This window comes from Centrocercus urophasianus, unplaced genomic scaffold (assembly GCF_019232065.1).
Source record: "Centrocercus urophasianus isolate 14NV4802_14NV808 unplaced genomic scaffold, USGS_Curo_1.0 seq_11, whole genome shotgun sequence".
Taxonomy (NCBI): Eukaryota; Metazoa; Chordata; class Aves; order Galliformes; family Phasianidae; genus Centrocercus; species Centrocercus urophasianus.
In genome coordinates, this window is record NW_024884253.1 from 61,912,699 (window position 1) to 61,931,113 (window position 18,415).

General features: G+C 37.2%; 1 protein-coding gene across 1 annotated transcript in view; it reads left to right on the top strand.

Moving 5' to 3' along the window:
* Positions 1 to 18,415, top strand: part of MOCOS (molybdenum cofactor sulfurase) — a 210,083-nt gene that overhangs the window by 138,282 nt on the left and 53,386 nt on the right. The gene's annotated exons all lie outside the window — the stretch shown is intronic.

Here is an 18,415-nt window from a genome sequence, read left to right on the forward strand (position 1 = left end):
TTGGCCACCACTACCTAACTGATCTGATGAAGGGCTTATACCACCCACATTTTGAGCATCTTGCTGAAAATACTTTGCATAGTGGTAATCTTCACACATACTTATTCATCATGGAGAACACCAGTTTAGGCATTGGATTGCTTTGTTTTTAGAGACAGTTTAACAGATGTGTAATCACTCAAATGAGCTTGCTGGGAACAGGAAACCACAGAACTTGAACTCTTTGAAGAAGCATAGGAAAGCTGATTTCCCATGAGTCGTGGAAATTGAGAGACTGTGTGAAAGAAGCCTTGTTCTCTTGGAGCTGCTCACACCTGTGCAAGATGCACAGTGCAGCTGTAACCATACTTGAGCTGAAGGAGCTGAGTACGGCCTGTCACTGAGCACATCCAGTTCCTGTGATGGAAATTATGGGCCTGGGTAGAAAGATGTCAAGTGTCACTGTGTTGTGATTCACTGCAGTTGCTTTAGTGGGGTGAAGAGGAGGCAAGGCTCCAGTATTCTTGACTTGAAAGCTGTATTGTTCACAATAGAGATTACAAACTGTCTCATAAAACATAATGCTTTATACATTTAAAGAAATACAGCCTTCTAAAAATTCACTGCCACATTTAAAAACAAATGTTGGTGTTATGTATTGTGCAGTATATGGTGCTGAGACAGCTGGGTGAGCTGTGTGGGTCAGAGCTGCTGGCCTATCCCATACCAAGAGCCCCATGTTGCTCTTGGAGCATTTGGGGTTTCAGCTTCATGAGTTTGTAAGCAGGGAATGGCCAGTGAGCCATTGCAGGCTGGGAGTCACTCTTGGGCCTTCTGCTCTTGTATGGCTTTTTTGTTTATTTTGTAATGGAGAATAATCATAAATATTGTAATAGACTGTTATGCCTTAGGAAGTTAACAGCTGTTTTGCAGCTAAAGAAAGTTTGTATCTGATATGCTGCTTACCTGAATGGAATCTGTTTGAGGGCAACAGCCATTTCACGGTGTGTTTGTAGAGCATCCATGTAATCCTAGGAAACTGCCACATCCTTTGAGGCTATCCCTTCAGCCTTTCGTTTGATGTTTCAAAGTTTTAATCTGCTGAATCCCTAAGTGTTTAACTAGAGACATTTGATTCCTCAGCTGGTGCACAAGAGGGTGTTCAGAGACAGTGTTTGTATGTTTCTTGTGAGTACTTTTCTGCTGCTTTGCTCCAGCTTAGTTTATGGGACTAATAGAGTGTAAGATAGGGAGTTGTTATAAATACATGTACGTTTGAGTTACTTATGAGTGTAGTTAATGGGAATGTAGTTTAAGAATGTTTTTGAAATCAGTGTAAGTTTAGTGACCTTATCAATTCAGATTTTTTCACAAATCTTAGATAAGATTTTCCTTAAAGCTTCATTTTATCGTCATATCGTTATTGTTTTTAAATTTAGTTTTCCAACTCACTGTTTTAAATAAATCCTTGAAAACATAAGCTGCTAATACTGAGAAAGCAGAAGGCAAGATGTTACAGCAGAGGACTGAGATGTCTTAGTTCTGCAGTGCATTAGGATTTATTTCATCTCTCACACAACCACGATGGAATGTACATTTCCTGATAACTTTTTTTTTTCTTAAAGTAATTGTCCACTTCCAGAAGCACCATGATTGTGTTTTGGTAAATTGAAAGATCAACTAAAAGGTTCTGAAATTATTCTGGATTTGGAATTTTATTTATTTTTTCCTGAGTATGTGCCCACAAGAGAAGCATCTCAAAAGTAACTTCCCAAAAATCCATGAATTGCATTGCCACTTGAAAATGTCTGAATTGTGAAAATACAGTTTTAGCAATGCGTAAATAAGAAATCCAGATAGGAATAAAAAATACAGACAAGGGAAAATTAATAAAGGAATGCAACGAAATCTCCATAAGTATCTTAAGAAATGAATAGCCTGCATTTTGACTGAGTTTAAAGTAGTTGTGTGGTGCGTCAAGAAATTTTTTGGAAGTGCAGCAGAAAACAAGGTTAAGTTTGATGGATGGATTTCTCAGAGATTGACAAAAAAGCTTGAAAAAGTGACTTTTTAACCCACATAGTCATTACTTTTAACCTATTTGTTTGAAAACTTGATTATGATTTGTTCTTTAAAAAAAAAAATTGAATTGTGTTTGGAATACATGAGATAAATAATTCTGCATGGTCCATCCTTATCGCAAGGCTTCAATGTTTAACAGGAAAAAATGTGTACTGACACATGTTTATTTCAGGTGATGACCAAGAGAGTTACGAGGGACATCTTTGGGTTTTCTGATTGCACTAAAAGAATAAATAAATCTAGTGGCACTTACACGAATGGACTTGGTTTTGCAGGATCTCCAACTCTGGTTTTGGTTGTATTTATGCATAAAATGCTTGTGAGGTTCAGACAGGAGATGATCTGTGGGTATCGTTAATACTGCGTTAGAAACAGAAGCAAAGCAGCCTCATTACTGCTGCTACATAAAAGGTCTGGAAAAGATCGGCAGGAGAACAGAATCAGTAGAGAAAGAGATGGAGAGGCTTGAGAGAGAGAGAGGTGCTCTTGGCAGAACTATCATAGTGCAAGTTGTAGTGTAGGAAGGCTTAAAAATACAATGCAAAACTTCTTAAGACTGTGGCAGATCATATCTAAATATACGCGTTGGAAAATGAATTTCTAAACGATCCTTTCTGTACTAGATCTCACTAACAAAACTCCCATTTTTTTATTCATTAGACATTCCTTAGGATTTTCATTGCTGGGCTTTTTAACATATGCTGTTTTATTGATCACCATAAATATCTGTGTGGGAGTGTGTGTGTATGGACCAGCCATCAGATTAATTTTTTTTCTCCAGTGCTGTTTTGAGGATGTTACTCCTCATTTCCAAGAATCAGTTGAATTTATCTTAGACATAGAGACATTATTATCTCTTAATAAACACTAGAGCTGTGTTTTAAGAGAGAAAGAAATCCCATAAAATAAAGCCAAATTTGAGCTATTTCTAGAAAATAAGAAATTCTGAAGTCCTGGATATCTCCTTAAAATCAAAAATTTGCAAATGCTACTGTAGATGACTAAAACTTAATTATGTCTTACATTCTACTTGTTTTTCGTAAATGTATAGGTTTCTAAATATGGTTGTAAAAATAAAAATAAATCAGCTTTCTCCCCTTTAATTTGTTCAGCCTTTGGAACAAGCAAACAGACTGGGAGGGAGGAATAAACTAAACCTGATTATAATTTTCCCTGGAGATTTGTGTCGTGGGACATCTGTTTTACTGAAACATGTTTATTTTTAATATAACGGTTTACGTTAAAAAGTCTAAAAATTATTCTATTGAGACATCTAGACATGCTGTTTGCAATTTAGTTTGTTGTATTTTGTATGCACAACTTAAAACATCATGCATTTCTGAATTCAGAAAACGTTTGACTGTAAATGAAATATGTAGGCATTTGAATTTCTTTGAAATAGACATTTCTTTGAGGTTTCATTAGGTGGCATATTTGGGTTCTTCAACTACCTTCCTGATATGGTGTTTGAAAAATATCACCGTGGTAGTTTCTTAATAAGCAGAATGCTATCTTCCAATTATATAACTAAAAGAGAGAATTTTATTTAATCGCTTTTTGACAAAATTGAGCATGCCCTTAGAGCGTTCCAAGTTCTGTATATCTGCAGCTCAGCCCTAAGGGGAAAAGCGAGTACATTATTTAAAATAAAGTTCCATGTAACTGCCAGAGAACATTCCTGATTTCCTTTAATAATCTATCAAAGATGGAGGTTAAAAAGAGAGGGAGCATGAGAACTAGAAGGGGGTAAACTAAGGGTAGAAGAAAGAGGCTGAGAGCTTTAAAAATTGAAATGTATAAATTGAGAGTAGCAATACCAATCCATTAATTGAATAACATTGTAGGTGTTTAAAAGCAATATATTTTTGTGTCTGTGTTAAGAGGTTGGTAAGATATATTTTGCTCTCTTTTTCATAAATCAGTCTTGAAAACGTCTTTCTGTTCATGAAAGCAGAAATTCTGAAAGTCTGTCTCTGGGCATCATGCCATTTTGTGGTACTAATAGATCATTCTGTTCTGACAGGAAGAACTTTAAATAAATGTCTGCTCAACAAGCAGCTCTGTGAAACAGGCAGATCTGGCCTCTATCTTTGGGTCAAATACTCACTGTTGCCACCGCAAAGTAAAATAAATTAAGAAATAATCAAAGTTGGGCACATTCAGTTAGCACTGTAGAATTTCAGAACATTCTGAAAAGGTTGGACGTCATTTCAGCAACGTGTATGTAGGGTATCGAAAGATGTTCTTGCTGATTACTGCAGGAGAGCTTTACAGCTGCAGAGGATCCTGTCGGCTTTAATAAGCTCTGAATACATTACTGATGAACCTGGCTTACTTGCAGCTGATGTTAAGCTTCCTGATGCCCTTGACACAGACATTTGTCTTTTCTGTGTGTGTAGATCAAGGGACAAAATCTGTGGTGGAAACTGATGTCAGCATAGTCAAAAAGCAAAAACAGCAGAGAATTATAGTGATGTGTTTAGCTTCTGTTGAAGTGTCTTCAGATAAAATTATAAACATATCCTATATATCCACATTCATTATCCGTAAAATATGATGGAAATGAGGGTAGATAAAGAGTGGGGTAAGATGTGGGAAACAAATCAATCTGTCATGTTAGAACTCATCGTATGTTAAAATAAAATGTGAGTATGAGTTGGGTTGAAGTTTTGTAGGTTGTAGAAGAAAATAAAGATTGTGATTGCAGACTTTGGCTGTTGAACAGAGTGAGCTTTCATGAGTCTTTTTAATCAGAAATAATCAACATGCTGCCTTGCTACCAACATGTCTTGTTATCTGCTGTGATAGAGAAGGATCTAGGTTTTTATAGAAAATCATACACTGAGCCTGATGGCATCATTCTGGAAAAGAAGGGAAAAAAAGAAGGGCTGTAATGGCTATGTGTGGCAATGCTTGTCAAGAAGTAAACTTTTTTTTGGTTCGTTGATTTGACCGTTAGGATCTCTGGAACTTTGAGCAGGACCACAGTGGTATAATGTTCTTGACCCCTCAAATTATACCATTTTCCTTTTGCCTTTACAATTCTGAGTTCAGGGTAGCTGAAGTGTTCCTATTTTGCCATTTCAAGTACATGGTACTGTCAAAAAGAATACAGAATGAGAGCTATGTCACATGCTAAGCTTTCTTATACTCTGGTCTTAAAAGTTCTTGAGAAGACAAGAAAAGGCAAAATTGCTGACCAGAGTAAAGAAACTCCCAGGCCTGTTCCAGATCACTGGAATTTCAGCAAGGCACTGAAAAGGGACTTGCTATGTAGTACTGCTCTGTCTCTCCTAGTATGTTCAAATTGATTGTCTTCTATGGCCACAGAACATCAGCTTGTCTTACATCTTTCTGATCTCTCTTCATTGGGGCTTTGTGCCACTGATGCTTTTTCATTGAAAAAGCTCTGAGTGAGTGTCATAGTGGGAAATACATGAAAGGAAAATATGGACATGCAATGACACTGTTCAGGCTAACCTTATCTGATAAATGCTTCCTCTGAGAGCAGTGTCATGCCAGGACGCTCTAGAATAGAACACACCAAATCTGATGAGCCAGCAGTTGTTTTTTGGTCTCAGTGATTTAGTAACATTTACTTGTTGAAAACTACTCAAGTAAGCTCCTGTCATAATGATAAACATTGAACGTGTTCTTGAACTCTTAAAAGTGACTGTGGAGGTCCTTGGAAAGCTGTGCAGAATTCCACTAGAAGAATTGTGAATCCACAAAATACTGTTTTATTATTGTTGTGCTCGTAAAATGAAACTGGATTGATCCATTACTTGTTGCTTTTTTCCCAAATCCTGCCACAAGCAAGAAGTCAGATGAATTTCAGGAAGGTAACTGAATCTATTAGTTCAGCATGAAATTCACCCACGTTAATGTTTGATACCTGCAGTGCGTTTCCATGCATTTGAATCCGCACTTCTTAATTATCAAAATTTTCCTCTTAGGTTTGTAGTCAAATATTTGAACAGTTTGATTAATCACTGCAGTCCTGATCAGTCTAAAGCTAGCTGCTTTTCCTGTATCGCTGCTGTGTTACATCTCTCAAGAACTACTGCAGTAGTGTGATACATGTCTGAGAGTTAAGACCGCCAGAGTCCTGGTCTGACCAGAAAGATTGATTCTAGAAATATTGGAAGGATGGCCAGCCTGTAATATCTGTTCTAACTTAATTCTAAAGGGTGTAACTGCTTCATAAACAAAATAGGCTCAGTAATAATCTTTAAAAGGATTGAGTTATTTCAACTGTGAAACAGGGCTCTTAGCTGCTTGGTTAGAAAGATCCAGTCCAGGCAAGGGTATCTAAGGAGTCAGTGTTGGAAGACATTCAAAATGGCTCATGTACTGAATTGTCTTTCAAGATGGAAAAGAAAACAGTACTAGATGAGCATCTATTAGTTACAAATATATTTTGTGATTACTTAGTTATTCTTTATTTTAGGAAATTTTATAGATATGGGAAGCTAATCAATTTTTTATGAGTACAAGTCAATTGCTTCTTTCTATGTTATAAATAAAACCATGTGTACTGCGGAGAAATATTATATTCACATTCTGTGACTGGTTAGAAGGTCCTGTAATGTGCTGAAGACAAATGTATTAGCAAGGAAAACTAAGAATGTCAGTACCCAGTGTATGCTCTGACTACTAGTACCCGTTGTTACTATTTCAGACTGCCTCAGGAATTATCTTGGCTAATTGTAAATATTCAGTGCTGTTATTAATTTGAATCTCATTACTGGACCTCTTGTTAAATCAAAATTTAAAAAATATATTTTAACAGTTGATTTTTGTAATTCAAGGAACTCTTGTTTTGAATGAAAACCAAGATAATAAATGCATTATTTGCTTCATGTTACAGAATTTGCATATCTCATGTTGTGCAGCATCTCTGTGTAGGTAAAGGTCATTCAGCTAAGCTTCATCAACTTTCTTTGCTCACAGTGATGGCACTCAGTGACTGTTGAGCATAGCTGCCATCTGTACTATTTCTAAAGATTATTTCATAATGCTTTAAATGTGAAGATCTTTTCATGATCATAATTTTCATTCATAGTGTCATGACTGCACTTCTCATTGGTGGGACAAGAATGACAAAAAGTAACAAAGATTATCTGTGTATTTGTTTCCTTAAATTCCTTTGTTCCTCACTAAAGCTCAGTCTATAATCTGTATATTTACGTTTATTGAATAATGGAAAGGGTCTTTGTCTTCATTCTAGGTGTCTTTGGCAAATATGAGCATCAAAAAAAAAAAAAAAAAAAAGCTGTATAGCGGATAATGCAAAACAGCCAGAAAACACAAAAGGATCTGTATTTCCAAGTTTGCCTTTCAGTATCCCTGACAGTGTTCTGTAACTTCTTAAATCTTGGAATAGATCTCACAGAACAGCCTGAATAGTTCTCATGGAACATCCTGAACAGCATTTAGCCTCGTCAGAATGTAAGAAAAAGTGTTCTTAAGAGCTGAGGAAACTAGGAAGTGAAATGTGATGTCTAATTGTTATACCTGGTGACCAGCTTAAAGTGTGATGAGCCTCAAGGGAAGAGAGAAGTGAATGTGGGTCTGCTGTGCACCCTTGTGAGTGGAAGTGTTTGGCCAGAGGGAACTGCTGCCATCTTGCCTTCTCTTCTTCACCTGAAAAGGGAAATTTGTGTGTGGCACCTTGATCTGATCCTTTCTTTATATAGCTTTGCTTATTTGAAATAGAAATGCTAGGGAAAATGCAATTTAAGCCATTTTTTATCTGTGTTTGCACCATGCCTGCAGAATCCCTCACTAACACACCAGCAGGAGCCCACACTTCCCTTCCTTCTGCTGAGCTCAGGTGTTAAGGGGTTGCCCTGCGAGGAGGCCAGGGCTTCCTGAGTGCTTTCAGCCTCACTTCTCCTCTTTGATAGCAGCCCCTCTGAGCCAGCAGTACTTGTCCTTCACTGATACCTTGCTTGGCTCAGTGTTTTCTTTAACCTTATTGCAGTAAGTCTGCTGTAAGAGGCAGCTCCTCAGTTTGCTGCGGATCTTGATTTACAGCATGAGACAGCACGTGGTACGGGTGAGAATTACTCATGTCTTGAAATACTTCAGCTCTTTTGAACTGGCTCTGCACACAGCTTCTAACTGATTTATGGTGTCACAGCTTATCACAACTGATGTAACACCAAGAGAGGCTAATTCTGTATGAAGCACACTAGTCACAGTCTTTAGAAGGAAGTAACAGCTAAAGTAAAATACTTTATAATATTCATTTTTTCTATTTCAATTTTCTTTTTCAGTTGTCTATTTAGTATCTGCACACTGAACTGGTAACTGATTAACATATCTACCCTTTTCTTACAAAACTAGAGATATCCAGCACGGTTATTGTTTATCAGTTCCACAACTTGGCGAGCGTGCAGCGTTCTGTGTGCAGTAGACTTCAGAAGCTCATAAGAATGAGCAACGTAATGACAATCTGCCAGAAGTTAATTTATTCCAGCCAACACGACAGGACATTCTCCTTATGAAAGCACAAGTGCAGGCTTACAGAGGTTATTGCTGAGCGTCCCACAGCAGTGGGTGTAATTTAAGAAGTAGTAGTATCTCATGTTATTGAATGAACCCTTGAGAAATGAGACTGGGACAGTAACGTCACTGCTCGAATCTGTGCATTGAGTGCGTGGTGTTGTGGCAAAGTAGCCTTTTGAGCAGCATTATGGCAAAGTTCTTTATTACACAGTCTTTGAAATGCTATGCGCGTTCACCCATCTCACTGTCTCACACACCTTGCCAATAACTTCAAGAGATCTGAGCCTACTAAATTCAGGCAGAAAAAAAATGATTACGTAAAGGTAAACATACCCCCAAGCACAGCGAGGGATGTGAAGAGGAGTTAATGCCGTGACATTGGCAGTGCCACAAAAGTGGCAGTAAAAGACTGAAGAATTCAGAGGTTCCTGAACTGCTTAGCTTGTGGTGTTAATCCAGACATTTATTAAAACAGCATTTGCCTCAGGAAGCCTTGGGGCAGGTCTCAGTGTAATTCAGCTTAGGATGAGGCCCAAGAATCCTGGGTGCTTTTCAGTATTGACTGTGTGCTTCCTTATGATTAAGGCATCAAATCACAAAAATGTCAAAGCAGTTCTTAGAATTCATTGTAACTGCTGTGTTGCCTCTATCTCATGAGTGACACTGTCTGTTTCTTCCACGGTATTTATTATTGTAACAACATTACCCAGCAGAGACTGACTCTGAGAATGCAAAATAGAAGGCAAAGCATTACAAAATCATATGAAAATCAAGAAATCCAAAATTTCATTAAGGAAAAACTTGATGTATTAATGGTAGAGCTTATTTTACCAACTGTGAATATTTCTGGTGATTACAGATGCAAAGTGGGAAAAAAGAGTGTATTTTTTCTTATTTCATCCCTGGTAAAAATCATGTCCTTATTGACTGGAAACTTTTTCTATGTATAATTTCTTTTTTTAGTTGAATAAACCTGTGAAATTTCCTGTATTGCTGTGATGAACAAGCTCTGCTGAGCATTAGTAACAGTGAGCTGTAAAGAGCAGACATAGAGCATCCCCACTGCTTTCTGCCCCGGCAGCCACAAGAGAGATTGCTAGAGCAAAAGTGGGAACGTGTCCAACCCAATAGAGAGGGAAAACCTGGAATAGGAATCAATATGTTGCCTTGGGCACTACAGTGTTTCATCCACAAAGAGATTCTAGAAATGTTACGTTAAAGGAATCGCGATGGAAAACCTACAGAAAGGTAATTATCAAACCACTAGCATAGTCTTGAGCGTATGATGATCTACTGTTCCTCTAATACTGGCATGGTCAGCTTTGGAAGAAAATAGATTTACGCTGTAGTAACGTTTTTGTCTGGGATCTGCCATCTAAGGGAGAAAAAGACAGAAGTTGTCTGGTTTTGTGGAATGTTTTAACTTGACACTGAGGGAGAGGATTTTCCCCTGTGGAAAATTTTTTTAATATTTCTTTATATTCCACTTCATTTTCATGCAAGCTGTTTGTTTTCATTGGTTTGCAGCTTTCTCCATAGGGGAGAAAAAAATCAAGAACAAATTTGCTGGGCTACTTGATATTCATGGCACCTTCAGGGAGTAGTGGTCACTGGGTCTTCCAGAAAAGATGTCTGAGGGAAGAATTGTATTTAATGGCAGACCTGATTGTATTATAATTTCTGGTTTAGTAGAAGGTGAGAAAGCTGTTCTTCCTACTATGTTGAAGTGAATAGAAGGTTGCTCTTGACTAGAATAAATAAGTAAATAAGTAAATACTATTTAATGTAAAGCTCTTGCTGAATTAGTCTTATTACCTGAAAACGTATGACTTACTTCCCCATCTTAATGTTTCCTAAATCCCCAGCACTGCAGTTTTGCCTTACATTAGCAGTCCAGATGTTCTGAATTGAAAATGCTGGGTAAGAAGCAGCAGTAAAGCTTCCTTGTGCTGACTTCAAGGAATTGTGTGCATCAGGCTCAATTAAGCAAAGGACAGACCCACTTTTACAATACAGCAGAAAACAGACCTGTGTGCTACATTCAGGTTTCTAACAGCTACCAGGAGAATACACATGCTTTTATGGTACAAGTTTCTCTTGCACTTAAATCTTTCAGGTGACAGAATCACAAGGAGATGTTGTTCTGTTGGACAGAGAAAAGCCTTGGGATATAAAGCCTTTAGTAGTAAAATACAAATATCACATAAATTTGTACTTTCAGGGATGGTTCTGTTGTTCTTACCAAAACCTCGGTGGGCTCATCTCATCCAGCGCTCTGGAGATCCAGTTTAAGTGCTGCTTCTATGAGGTGTGCATAACATTCTGCCTCTTTAAGAAAGCCTCTCCTCTTTTATGTTGCTGGCTTTTTGGTTTGAAAAATCACCCTGAAATGATCTCCTCTGCTGAGAATATGGTTTGGGCTCATGAAAAAAATAGGCCCCCTCCCCTACGCATGCAGTCAAAAAAGGAATCTCTAAACAAAAGCAAACAGTAAATTAAATGTCTCTTACCTGGAGCAGAGTTGAATTATTAGATAGTTTTCAGTCTAACAAGCAGTTAACCTAAATTGAATTGTACCTGTAATTAAAATACTTAGACTAAAAGTGAGCCAGCCAGCTGGCATGTATATGCTCTCTCTTATTCAACTCCCAAGAAATTAAAAAAAAGCAAAATACTTCTCATTATGATGTTCGAAAATGAGGAGCTTCTTTTTTCAGAATGTTCTGCTCGTTTTATTCGTAACAAAGACTTCTAGCTTCCCTCACCATATAAAAACAGGGCATGAATTAGCTGCTTGAAAGAAGTGGGAGATGGGGCATCAAAGAGCCTTCTGTTCATTAAGATAAACACCGAATATGTGTTTCATGTTTGGTTGCAGTATAACATTCTGAATAGAGGATTATACAGTAGCTTCCCACAGTCTTAAATTATTGAGATGGTGTGGGAGAAGGAGGAGAATAAAGGGATTTAAGCTATTATGCAAAGAATTAGTGCTGAGAGAGTAAAAGGTCCCCTTATTACCCACTGAATTCTCTGTGGATTTAGAAGTGTTGAAAGTGTAACATAGCTCTCCATTTTGGGTGCACTGTTAGCACATAACTGAGTTCCTACAGTCCATCTGAAGTTTTAGCCTGAACGTTGATTTTGTGAGATTGACGATAGTTTCATGGCTAATTTTTTTTTTCTGCTTGTTTTTGGTGTTGCTTTTTTTTGTTGTTGTTGTTATGCAATAACTTAAAAAAAAATGTTGCTATAATCTGTTCCTGCATAAATACTTTTTTTTTTTTTTTTTTTTTTGGAGTGAAAATCGTAGAATCATAAAATGGTTTGGGTTCAAAGAAACCTTTGAGATCTAGCTTCACCATTCATCCTACATGCAGGGTTGCTCCAGATCCCCATCCAACCTGGCCTTGAACAGTTCCTGTTCCAGTGCCTCACCACCCTCATCATGAAGCGTTTCTTCCTTGTATTTATTATAAATCTACAGGCTTTCAATTTAAAACCTTATCCCTTGTCCTGTCACTACTCTTCCTGATAAAAGAGTCCCTCTCCATCTTTCTTATAGGTCCCCTTTAGGCATTGAAAGGCTGCAGTGAGGTCTCCCCGGGCCTTTCTCTTCTCCAGGCTGAACAAGTCCAATTCCTTCAACTGTGCTTTATAGGAGAAGTGCTCCAGCCTTCTGATCATCTTCATGGCCTCCTCTGGACCCCCTCCAACAGATCTATGTCCTTCTTATCCTGAGACCCCAGAGCTAAATGTAGTGCTGCAGGTAGGGACTCATGAGGGCAGAGGAGCAGAATCACCTCCTTTGTCCTGATGGCTACATCTAGGGACACATTTTTTCCTTCTTGCTCACAAACGTAGTAGCTCCATTTGCAGAAAGAGTCATGATCCACCTCACTTTGCATTCCTAAAATCAATTTTTACTGCACATATTTTATAGATCCAGTTGATTGAACTGTTCATGTGAGTCAGTGTGAATAAGGGTTTTGCAATCTTTCCATGCCTTATACATTTTCTGTGAGTGCGAATGATGGATGGTTTTATGAATTTGCTGATACACCATTTAGAGTGCTTTATGCAGAGTTTTAATGAACTAGAATTGCTAATTTTTATGACCAGTACTGAAATGGTATTACAAGAACTCCGTTCTGTTGATTCCAAGGAAGTGTCAGTGTATCAAAGTTTCATGAGGGGCCCTTATATCCTTAAGTACATTTTCAAAAGTGATTTTTAGTTGCTCTTGGACAGCTTTAGTTGCTGTATGCTCATTTTAATGTATTTTTTAATTTATATTCTGTTTATTTAATCTTTAAACTGTCAATAGTGTCTGCTTTAGAAGTTCCATCATTTATTTTTCATGTATCTTTTCCCTAGGCCTTTACTGCTCTTTGCTGTTGAGAAGAAGGTGATAGCTAGATTTGGCCTAAATTAGACAGCTGTTCTCATAATTCAGAAAAAAAAATCCGGCAGAATGTGTATAATTCTTCCTCATGAATGTAGGAATCCTGCTAGAGAAGTGATTGAGGTTTCTTATTAAGCTGATTATATTTTATTATTGTTGCTTACTCTTGCAGAACTATATTTATCACATTTCAGGGTTGCACTTCAGGGGTAGAGGTTTGGACTATCATGTGAGTATTTCATTTTCATGTTTGCAGCGTTTTGTTTGAAGTGGAATTGCTGAAAACCAGAGCTGGTTAGAATATATTCTTTGCAAAGGAGATACATGAAGCAATCGTTACACAGTTCGTTCTCAGGAGATGTTGTTTGGGCAAACAAATAGGTGACAGACTTCAGTCAGAGGCATTCAGTTCTATACGTAGAAAATGGAAGCTTCTTGGAGGAAGGGAAGGAAGTAGTTCAACTGTTTGACAGGATTTACAGTTTCCACAGCTCCATTAGCACGTTGACTCACAAATTCCACATGGTGATCTGTCTTGTTTGGGATTTATTGGAAGATGCCTGCATCTTGGTTTCACTCCCTGCTCATTGGTTTGATGAGATTCCAGCTCATCCTTTCTCTACCTCATTACTATCTGTTAGGTAATGCTGAAGAATAATGAGTCACACCGATTTTTTTCTAATCCAAAATATACGTGAGTTTGGATTTACGGGAGTATCAGAGAATTTGTTCACTTAAACTTCAACTATGTTTTCTTTGCACAGCAAATTGGAAAAATAACACCATATGTGATTTATGGCTGCCTTCTTTTTTATCTCTGGTATTTAATTTCTCATAATAAGAGAGATAAGAAATGTATTTGGATGCATATCACCGAGGTTTCTGAGTGCAGCCTTAAGCATCAGAGCTTTGATTCTAGAGGCTCAATTTCAGTCTCTGCTTTATCTTAATCTCTTTATTTGAAATCTTTTACAGACAGTGACATATGCCGATCTGTCTACAGTTCTTTCAGGAAGAGCTAACATTTGAACATTTGAGCTACTGAAATTCTGATTGTTTCATAGAGGAGATTAGCATTCTATAATGTGTGCCATTAAATGTTTGCCATTTATGTGATGCAAAACCAGGACTATAAATCTGAACCCTTCTATACTGGATACTTACTGGACATCTGTGTATGTCGTATTTCTCTGATTAGATAAAATTCTACTAGAAATAATAAAACCTTACTGTATTTTGCACATAATAGGCAGATGAAGACAGTACAAATACATGTTATCATCAGGCAAGCCAGCCAGTGGGTTTAGAGTGCCTTGGTGAGAATTGTACATCTTACAGTTTGAATGCAGTTTTCTTTTCCTCTTCTAAATGTGAGTTATCTTACTCTTTCTGAAAATTAAACGTGTACCATAGTCTCTGTAAATAAGAATATGCACATACGCACGCACTATGAAAAAGGTGACATTGAAAATTTATCTATCAATTGCCCAGTATTAAGGTGCTCTCATGTGCATACCTAAGAAAGGTAAGGAATATTGTTCTCTCTTGGTCAGTTTTGTTACTTAGCAAACTTGTTCCTTGTCATTGCTCCAGCAGTGAGAGCTTAGAAAACGGAAGGATGCCAGGTTTAATAGAGGAAACAAAAAGAAATTCCTGTTGACATCCAAATCTTGTATCAAATTTGCTTGGAATAAAATTGTTAAGTCTATTTTTCTTCTCTAAATATTGGGAATTTATTTTAGATATAATCCTTTTTTACACTCAAAACGGAACAGAAGTGTATAGTTGTACTATTCTGCCCGTGTTCATGTTTCTGAATTAAATACACTATTCTTCAGATTTCTTTTCTGAGGCTTCAGATACTTTCATTCTAATCTAGAATTAATCTTTTTGGAATATTAAGCCTGATCTTGAGTTGTGAGTGATTTACTGACATGCCACTACTGAGTTCAAAGTACCACACAGATGTCAGCTAAATGAGTGAGACCTGGAGACTTTTCCTTTTTGACTTTTCCAAGTTCCAAAAACAAGAAGAAAAAAGTGGGAAAAAGCAATTTATTAATATGTTCTCATCTCCTGCCTTGCTAAATTTTGACAGAATGGGACCTCAGCAGTTGCCACACTTGGTCTTTTCCAAGAAATAAGGCTTTACTGATTTGAATGAACTGATCTGTCTTTGGACAGATAAACACATATTTCAAAGGGAGGTGCCTTTGAAGACATGCAATTCTGAAAGAAATGTTTACTGGAATGTTTATTCTCTGATTATATTCAGAAGAAAGAAAACATTTTTGTTTAGCCTTGCAAAAATCTCAAAACATTTAACGGGCAGCAAGATCTGGTGAAAAGTCCCCTGAGGTGGTGATGAAGACGTCAGTATAGGTGCGGTTTGATCCATATCCATGTGAAAAAACATGAGCACCTGCAATGAGCACCTGCAAATATCATGTGCTCTCCACATGACTGCCACCTGCTACACTGTTTGCACTAGTGACTAGCCAGCATTAGAAGTATTCCACAGTGTACCAAAATATGCAGAAGAGGATCCTTGGCACTCTGAACTGTCCAAACTGGAGCAGTACCGCTTTCTGTGATGGTAGCCAAGCTGAAGGACAGTGAAATCATAGGTCTGAGATGGTGCTAACTTGTCTGGATGCTGTAGTCTGCAGATGTGCATCAGTAATGTTAGGTTTAATAACATCTTCATAGGTTAAATAGAACACTTTGGCAAGGAAGTTTCTGCACAGAAGTGAAAGCTTTTTTGTCAATCTTTTCTGCTCAGTAATTTTGCTACTGCAAAATATATGGCATTCATTATGGCAGTAAATAATGTGAAAACTGATGTGTTACTAGGGAGAGAATTAATGATATGATCCTGTCTGGCTTGATATAAAGTCAAAACATACACACACAGTAATAAGAGGCATATTAATCCACAGAAATGCCGGAGTTTATATTTACACAGCAAAGTCCTTACATTTGTATCAAGGAAGATTGCATTGCATTATTAAATGCAAATTGTGCCCTGTGAGCATCCTTGGTGCTGGTTTTGTCTCTACACGTACATATTGTAAATAATATTATAGACTTCATCTGATGTACTTTAGACTACATCAGATTTCATTCTGATCCAAAATAACGAGCTCATAAATTGTTCTTTATTTAGAATAATTCTCAGGAGGCACCAGATGCAGTTCATCTTAGTGAAACAATGCCACTGTAAGAATTAACATCCATGGAGTGTTAGAGAGTCAAAGCATTTGAGTCCTTCCATCACCTTTTCAAGTTGAAGTTGGGATGGTTTATCCAAGATGTAAGTCTTTCAAGAGGCTTAAGGTGTGCTACTGCTTTTAGCCTCAGATAGGCAGCTAAGGGAGTCTCCAAGGTATTCAAAGCTAAGGAACTGGATATAAAACCAGATATCTGTGTAGCTGGTAGGCAAAATGCAGGAATGCAGTATGCTAATCAGTGGCAAGTAAACCGTATTATCTTCTCACTTATCTCACACAGGTTCAGCTGAGCAATGAATTGAACTTTTGTCATCCTACATGTGAGACTATATGCAGTAATGCAGATCCTTAGATCACACTGGAGACCAAAGATTTGTTCTGTCTTTTTTTTGTTTTCCTTATATTCCTTTATCTAATGTGTAGAGAGAGATGAGGTAAGCACAGAATTTATGCTGGAGATAGTAGAGATGATTTTGTTGAGCAAAATAAAAATAAATCACAACTATTTACTAAATATGCCCCTTTTACAGTCAGAACAAACTTCATATTGCTGGCATTTGTTTTGCAGGTCTTTTGACATTGCAAACCTAATCACAACCTATTCTGCTGCTTAAAAATATGGGACCCTGGCAACACCGCTTCCTCTTTCCAATCACAGGGCAGCAACGCAACTGCAGGGTACTGCATTTGGATTTGTCAGAATAAATAATGAAGAGGCTCATCAGCTTCTCACTAATGAACAAGGAAATGTGATTAAGCAACTTTAAAAGAGAATGGCTGAAAACAATATAGATGTGATAGCAGGATGATTGCTGTGAATGAGAGACTGAAATTTCTGAATAAGAGGTTTCTTCAACAAGAAGCGATGACAGTAGTTTAATCTTCCATTAAAAGATTCCTGCCAATTTGGAAAAGCTCTGAATCAGGAGATTACAGACATCTCAGAAGCTGACAAGGCAGTCACTTCTCTTAAGACAGCTACTTTCTGGCAATTGCTAGAAAATAGCCTTTCTTTTTTTTTTTTTTTCCCAACACTCTTAACTTCTGTTAAACAATGATGAGGACATTTCTTATTTCGGCAATTCTTTTCGTCTCAAAGATGATGAAAATAGAAATTGTCTTTTGGACCAAAGTGTTCTAGACATGCTTGCCAAGTTTATTGTGGCTAACATCTAGAAATTGTACTGATTAGCTTCTGGCAATGCTCCTCGAAAGTGCTTCATGAGTTAGAATCTCATTAAATATTTTATTCCTCTTCATTATTCTTCAGCACTAGAAGTGTACACTTCTTCCTCGTATCTAATCTGTTCTTGTGCTTTTACTCTCTGCTGTCTGTACTTACCTGAAGGAGAAAGCACACAATACAGAAATGTCAAGAAGAGTGAACTAACAAATGGTGCTGTAATTTTTCTGTATCTCAACAGAAAGATACCTTATTCTTTCCTTCTTATACATCCAAATATATGACTTTTACACATAAATGTATCAAAGTCAATAAGCAGATTACAGGATTTTTGTTCAAGGTAAATTATATAAAACAGTAGAAGTTTCCAGATATTCAAATATAAAAATGATTTTCAGGTATAAACATGATATGCATGTAAGTGTGAGTTTCACAGATATGTGGTTTAAAACAGAAATTAAAAGAAAATGTCAAGCATCATTTAATGTATCAAAAATATTCACGTACCTCAACTATGATGCTCATCATTACAGAAAATTCTCTGGGTCTAAAACCAGGGCAGAAAAATCCTATTATGCTTCATAAGGCTTTTGAAGAAAAAATATGTATTTTTTTCCATGTGATGTAGGTCCATCATGCTGCAACAAATAAGGTGAGAAATTGAAAGGTCTTTGGGTTTTCAGCTGAAACTTCAGCTGTCTTCAGTAGCAAGTTGATTGGATTTAACATTAGGATACAGAAATCTGCCTGTGTTGCTTGAAATAGTTTGAGATCATATTGTTACCATCTAATTATCTAGATGCAAATTCACTGATTTCAGTTATTATTTTGAAAATTACTCACGCTTTTCTTGTTGTGTGGATAAATTACTGTTAAATAAATCATATTGTTACACCTCTACTTACAAGATCTTTACTTTCCTACCCAGTAGCTGCTCTCTTGTCAGTGGTTTATTCTGGCTAATGCAACAACCTGCCTCGTCCTTTCTGATTAGATGTATTCTCCTGAAATGACTTGTTTTGT